Source organism: Narcine bancroftii, chromosome 8 (assembly GCF_036971445.1).
Source record: "Narcine bancroftii isolate sNarBan1 chromosome 8, sNarBan1.hap1, whole genome shotgun sequence".
In the NCBI taxonomy this organism is placed as follows: domain Eukaryota; kingdom Metazoa; phylum Chordata; class Chondrichthyes; order Torpediniformes; family Narcinidae; genus Narcine; species Narcine bancroftii.
In genome coordinates this window covers 14379694-14386308 of record NC_091476.1, presented here as the reverse complement: position 1 = coordinate 14386308, position 6615 = coordinate 14379694, and the positions used below count along the sequence as shown (strand labels likewise).

Here is a 6615-nt window from a genome sequence, read left to right as displayed (position 1 = left end):
CCTCTTAAAATGTTCTTTCAGTAATTACTGAACTGGGTTGCTTCAGGGTATTTGAAACTGCTTTCCTGCCTCTAAGTGAACTGATGCCACTAAATTCTGATAAGCCTGTGTTATTCTCCACTTTCATTCAAATTCAAATCTTATCATGTTCAAGGTTGTCCTCTTATATTTGAAGAGGAGATGATAGTAGGCTGGGCAGGGTCCTTTGCTAGGTTCTGTTATCAACTATTTCATCATGGTGAACTGGAGAGACATAAAAATAATGCTCATGAGGAAACCAAAGGTAAAAGGAGTGATTTATTGTACAGTAAATGAACAATGCAACAAGCCAGTTATTTTTTCAACTTTATGTGTATCTGGGAGAAACATGACCATGACTAGTAGAATATAAAATTATGGCCCAAAAACAAGTGAAAATTATGTTGCCCCACAGGCCTGCTGTGGAACTTAAGTAACTCTGTCACCATCTCTTCAGGGAACATTTGGGTGTCTGTCTGACACATTTATTTTTACCTGTGGTTGACTATATTTAAAGTGGCTGGAGGTATTACTTTAAGAGATCAGATCTTTAAATCCCCAAAAGTAGTCAGAATGCATGGATGGTAGTGTTGACCTTCATCTCACAGTAGACGCTATTAATGGCATTTCTTGATGTAGTGTAAGACAGGATGATGAGAAACAAGAAAAGAGAAAGTACACAAAATCTTGGGAAGAACAATTTTGAAGCTAGAGTATTACTTTTCAACAAAGCCGGTGGAAAGAATCATTTCTGAGCACTTTGAGAAAATGATATCATTCCTCCTCCAATCCTGATTGAAACTGAAGTGTTCCCTCTACTTTTAACTTTGAGGTTTCCATCATCCGAACTGGTAAATAGAGAAATGGAAGGTTGGGAAAGTATGTCACAAATAAGATGTAGCATAACATTGATGTAGGTGCCGAATGATGAATGCAGAAAACAGTAACATATCATCTTGTTACATAAATCATAATACACAATTCCATCACCAAAAGCACAATTTAGATTTATTCTTTAATGTAGAAGCTGTGATACATTCATATCAAGTGATTTGATAATACCTGAACTTGTTATTGCTAATGTTTTTTTTACACAGAATTCTTGCGACATTTCCGTAACAAAGGCCCACCACAATTCCAGCTTGGTCGTTCACACTGAAATGAACAAAGCTGGCATTTTTCCAGGTCAGTGCATCTTTTTACACAGTAAGCCGGCATCTGCGCATAAAAGAGGTAGAACGTGTCAGTCAATAGTGTCTGCATCTAGTGTCATGTATTACATTCTGTATTTGATGACATGTCAGACCCACTTATTTTTCCAAAACTATACCCCTGGTCTTATGTGTGAGGTTGAAATCAGGGTGATAATGGTGAATAACGTTGACAGTAACATAGCAGTCATTGTTGTATTGAGAAAGTGTCAGGTTCACGAGAGACAAGTCTGGACACGAGGGTTTGCAATCAAACGTTACTTTTATTAACACAGAACAATTAATAGAAGAGTATAGGAAAATTATAGCAGGAATAAAACGCACACAATTTATAAAAGAGCACGGGGAAAAAAACGCACAATTCAATGAAACATATGCACACAGTTCATGGGAAAATCTACTGTAATCATTGATCGATGGGAGTGCACAATACACATCCTGTCCCGAATTGGTTCTGGGACGTCAGAAGCACCTTTCACACTGCAGGCTTTCTGGGCATTTTACGAGGTCCCTTTGCGGAAAACAAGACGGGACTGCAAAGCCCCCATGGTGCTTTTTACCAGCAGGTGTTCCAGGAAAAAGGAGAAAATATCCCAGAATGAAAGGGCAGTGTAAAAACCATAACTGACAGCTTGGGTTTTGATAAAGCATCCCAACAGAAAAACATGGATTGTTTTTTGTTTCTATTTTTAGAGGGGAAATTATAAGGTCTTCCAGTGAGACAAAAAAGATAAGGAATTAGAAAGGTCCACTCCGAGATTTTAAAGCTGGTGATGATGAAGCCTTCCTTTCAGCAGAGCTTACATCCTGACAGTTTATTCTCTCTCTCCATAAGGGTCTGATTTCCTCCCTTTGTCCCCATCTTGGTTTCTCTCCACCCCAACAAGTCAGAGAGAAACACGTGCTCTGAATTAGTTGTTGCCACTTTATTAGGCAGTCACATGCTTTGATATACAGTGCTCAATAGAGAAATCCAAGTGGAAGAAGACAATAATCCATCATTGTATTTCCACAATGACCATTGCCTACGTGGCTGTGTTTGGACCAAAACCGGGCAACAGTGATTTATGCTCTGTAACCGTTAAATGGCTGTCGATTGAGAGTCGAAGAATGATGGGCAGATGCTGCTTTTGTTTAAAAGACCTGAACAGGGAAGGTGGTTACGAGAAATGAACCCTGTGACCGATCAGCTCGTAGCCCTGATACCATTACATGGGGAATGTGGTTAGAATTCATCTTGAAGCATGTAAGAATAAAACTGCTTGAAATGAATAATAGAACTGAGAAAGCAAATATGTACTCACGAAAGCAATTCCTGTTGGTGACTTATCTGCTGACGTTCTTTGTGGTTCTGAGTAGGTGTAATGGACTCGGAAAGATCCACTATTATGTTTTGCTTCAGTCCTCCAGGAGGATTCAATCTGTTGGCCTCACATCCATTCTGAATGGGGGCAGCATATTTATGTAAAAGTCTTGTTTACTTTTCTCCTCCCATTACATAAATATTGTTAATGTTCTTGATGTAGTCGGGAAGAAAGAAGTGCATCAAAAACATAAACAATATCATCCAGTTCGTCTCTCAAGCAGCAACATTTCAGACATGTTCACGGAGCATGTGTCCCTATATTCTTTTGTGCTATGGAGTTATCAGCAGAAAATACTTTATTGAAGGCAGCAACCTCTCAATTAAAACATTATTGTCTGAAATTTATCAAGGTCATAGCACATGTTATGCATTGTTCTTAAATGTATTTTTACGTCACCATCATTCTCTCTGTACTGGTCAACAAGCTCCAAGCCATGGGCCTCTTCATCCCCTTCTACAACTGGATCCTTGACTTCCTCATTCAAAGATCACAGTCAGAATGATTTGGAAACAACATCTCCTCCTCACTGATGATCAACACAGGTGCACCTAAAGGATGTGTGCTGAGCCCACTTTTCTACTTTCTCTATACCCTTGTGTAGCAAGGCACAATTTGAATGCCATCTATAAATTTGCCGATGATATTTTGGTTGATGGCAGAATCACAGACGGAATTGAGGAAGTGTACAGCAGGAAGATAGATCAGCCAATTGAGTGGTGTCACAGCAACAACCTCGTACTCAACATTAATAAAACTAAGCTGATTGTAGACTTCAGGAGGGGGAAATCAGGAGAACACAATCCAGTCCTCATTGAGGGGTCAGCAGGGGAAAGAGTTAAGAACTTCAAATTGCTGGGTGTCATCATCTCTGAAGATTTGTCCTGGGGCCTCCATGTCAATGCAATCACAAAGAAGGCTTGCCAGCGGCAAATTCTTCATGAGGAATTTGAGGAGATTTGGTATGTCATCAAAGACTCTTACAAATTTCTACAGATGTACCATGGAGAGCATTCTGACCGGTTGCATCACTGGTATTGAGGTGCCAATGCACAGGAGAGGAAAATACTGCAGAGAGTTGTGAACTCAGACAACACCATCAAGGGCATCAGCTTTCACTCCATCGAGGACATCTACAAGAGGTGGTGTCTTAAGAAGGCAGCCTCAATCCTCAAGGACCCTCACCACCCAGGGCATGACCCCTTCACACTGCCACCATCAGCGAGGAGGTACAGGAGCCTGAAGACAAACACCCAATGGTACAAAAACAGCTTTTCTCCCTCTACCATTGGATTTCTGAATGGACAATGAACCACAGACACTACCTCACTTTCCTTTCTTTTTGCATTAATTTATTTATAAAAGTATTTTCTAGCAATATTTGCACCTGTAATTTTTCTGCAAAACAACAAATTTTGTGACAATGTTTTCCTTCTTCATCATCTTTTTCTTCTTCTTTATACTTGATGCACAGCATGTGGAAAAATATCAACTCAGAGCTCTTCTTTGATGGTTATGTCATGAGACCCAATGGAGAATATGCTTATACTGGTGCTAGAGGACAAATGATTTAATATAACTCCTGTTACTAAGGTTGGATCTCAGCTCAAACTAAAAATTACCATTAAGATTCAACGAGGCAGATAAAAGATGTAAACTTAAACTATATTCATATTTCATATCCTACTTTGTGTATGAAAATTAGAGGAAACATTTTATATGCTAAACAATATTCATTTAAATTTCACAAAACCAAGCTAAGATGAAAAGCTAAGATGGGCAGCATGGTCAAAGTAATGGTTAGCGGCTGCGATTGGGACTGGGGTTTGAATCCAATATTGTCTGTAAGGTGTTGGTACGTTAGCTCCTTGTCTGCATGGGTTTCCCCTGGCTGCTCTGGTTTTCTCCAACCATACTGGGAGTTGTAGGTTAATTGGCTGCAATTGGATGGCACGGGGTGAAATGGCCTATTACCCTATTGAATGTCTGTATGTGTAAATTTTAAAGTAACTATGGAAACCAAAGCCAAATGATTGCTGATGTAACAGATGACCAAGTGTTAAGTATAAATATTTGGACTGAAAATCAGTCTATTTCCTTACCTCAATCCGATGCAGTTTATCCATTCTCTGAGAGATAACGGGGAAAACTGTTTTATGTAAGAACTGATCCAGCTATTTGTGATGAGATGTTGCTGTGCAGGCAGGTCAAAGTGTTTGAAACTACAGGTACCTTTGAGGATATGAAATACCTTGGGTACTGACTGAAAGTAATTTGCAGCGTAATGTAATTTCTTGTTGAAAGCAAAATAATTGAAAGGTTTATGAAGTTTGTTGACATTCTTTTAATAACATGAAAGTGACATATCACATACACAGATTTCAGGTGAAGATCCTCTTTCAAAGAGCTGATTGTGGGAGATATACAAACATGCATGTATGTTCATTCCACTTTGCTTTCCTGGTTGACTTCATTTCCTGCTGTCTTTGATTTATATTCCATTTACCTCATTTTTGTCCCATTTCTCTCTTAATCTATTTTAATTCTCTTGATCCCACTTCATTCCAACATTTAAAAAAAATCTGTTCCAAGTCTTTGAACTTCCTTTTGCTGAATTTCACGTTGACCTTGCGCGAACTGAATTCATCCGAAATCTTCAATCTTTCTTCTGTCTGTATTCATTTCGGCTCTGGTTTTTCTTCTGCTTTTGAGACTCTGGTCCTCCCTTTACAATAGAGCTTTCGTTTCTTTGTCCATAATGAATTGACTGTAAATGCTTCACCCTGTCTTTTCCAGTCTCTCTGATCAATAAACTAGCAACAAGATTATCATCAGTGGTAGTGGATATATTTTTCTGAGCTTAAATTGTGAGGATTCCAACTGATTTTTCAATAATTTGCAGATAAATATGTGAGAAGATGTCAGAAAATAGTAAGTCCCACAAAGAGGTTGAGATCAAAATTTAAAAAAAACAGCAAAAGGGAAGATAAAAATTAGCAAGGTTAAAGAAGGATGAAACAATCAATGTACTGTAAAAATTATTTAAAAATTGGACGTACCACATTCAAATTTCAAGATTCCTTTTATTGTCATGTAATAATACAGAAAAAGTAAATTACACACAATTTCATATTCCCTTCAATAAGGCAAAATAAAAATCACCATTAGCATTGCCTGACACCCCTTATAGTAAGAGAAAGAGAAGCAAAAGAAAGTCCCTTCAGAAACACTGAGAGTCCGTGGATTCATCTCCAGTAACGCACAGCTTCTGCAACCACCCAGATGCCTGCTCAGTTGTTACGACCGAGACTAGCAGCAATGGAAATTCACCAAGGAAATCATTTTTTATTAGTAACCATTAATAATATAACACTTCTTAACTCTTAATTTAACCCCAATATGCCAAATGTGTGTGTGTGGCAAAACCAAAACCGTTATAGTTCAGAGATAAGGCTGAAGAGATCATTTTAAAGTTCAGTCTGTTTTGTTTTGAAACTCAGATTCTTTATGTTGTTGCTCAAACACAATTATGGAGTAGGTTCTCAAAACTCATTAAGTTCTGGTAGAGTAGTTTTCAGAGAATTGATTCTTCATTCGAATGATTCCTCCTTCTTGCATGGAGGTTACAGTACTGGTGTTTTCTTCCACGATGATTTCACGAACTCGGGTTACGATCCAGAAACAAGGATGATCTTGCTTGCTTTTGCCCAGAATTGGGTCAGTCACAAGTAGCTATTTAAAATGCCACTGCACCACTGCTCTCTCTCTCTCTCTTGACCAAGAGAAACAGCAAAGTGGCTCTTCCTTCTGAAGCCACTGCAATTCTGTGATCCTCCTTTGACAAGGAGAATACAATGAAGAGTGGCTTTCTGACTGGGGGCTACCGCCTTTTCTGACCTCAGATGTTTCAAGGTGCAATATTAAAATGCAGCTTCTTGACCTCACCTCTGATTTTGTTACATTTCTCCAAAAGCATGAATCATGGCAGATGGCCTTTTGCCTGTTTAGACAAATTATAAAAC

The 6615-nt window shown here is 38.6% G+C and overlaps 1 long non-coding RNA gene across 2 annotated transcripts in view; it reads left to right on the top strand.

Moving 5' to 3' along the window:
* The first annotated feature begins 1121 nt into the window (after positions 1-1121).
* LOC138741666 (uncharacterized) overlaps positions 1122-6615 on the top strand; it is a 278034-nt gene continuing 272540 nt past the window's right edge. For both annotated transcript variants that reach the window (XR_011343647.1, XR_011343648.1), the window contains exon 1: positions 1122-1203. This is a non-coding gene — a long non-coding RNA (uncharacterized lncRNA). The remainder of the gene's footprint in view (positions 1204-6615) is intronic.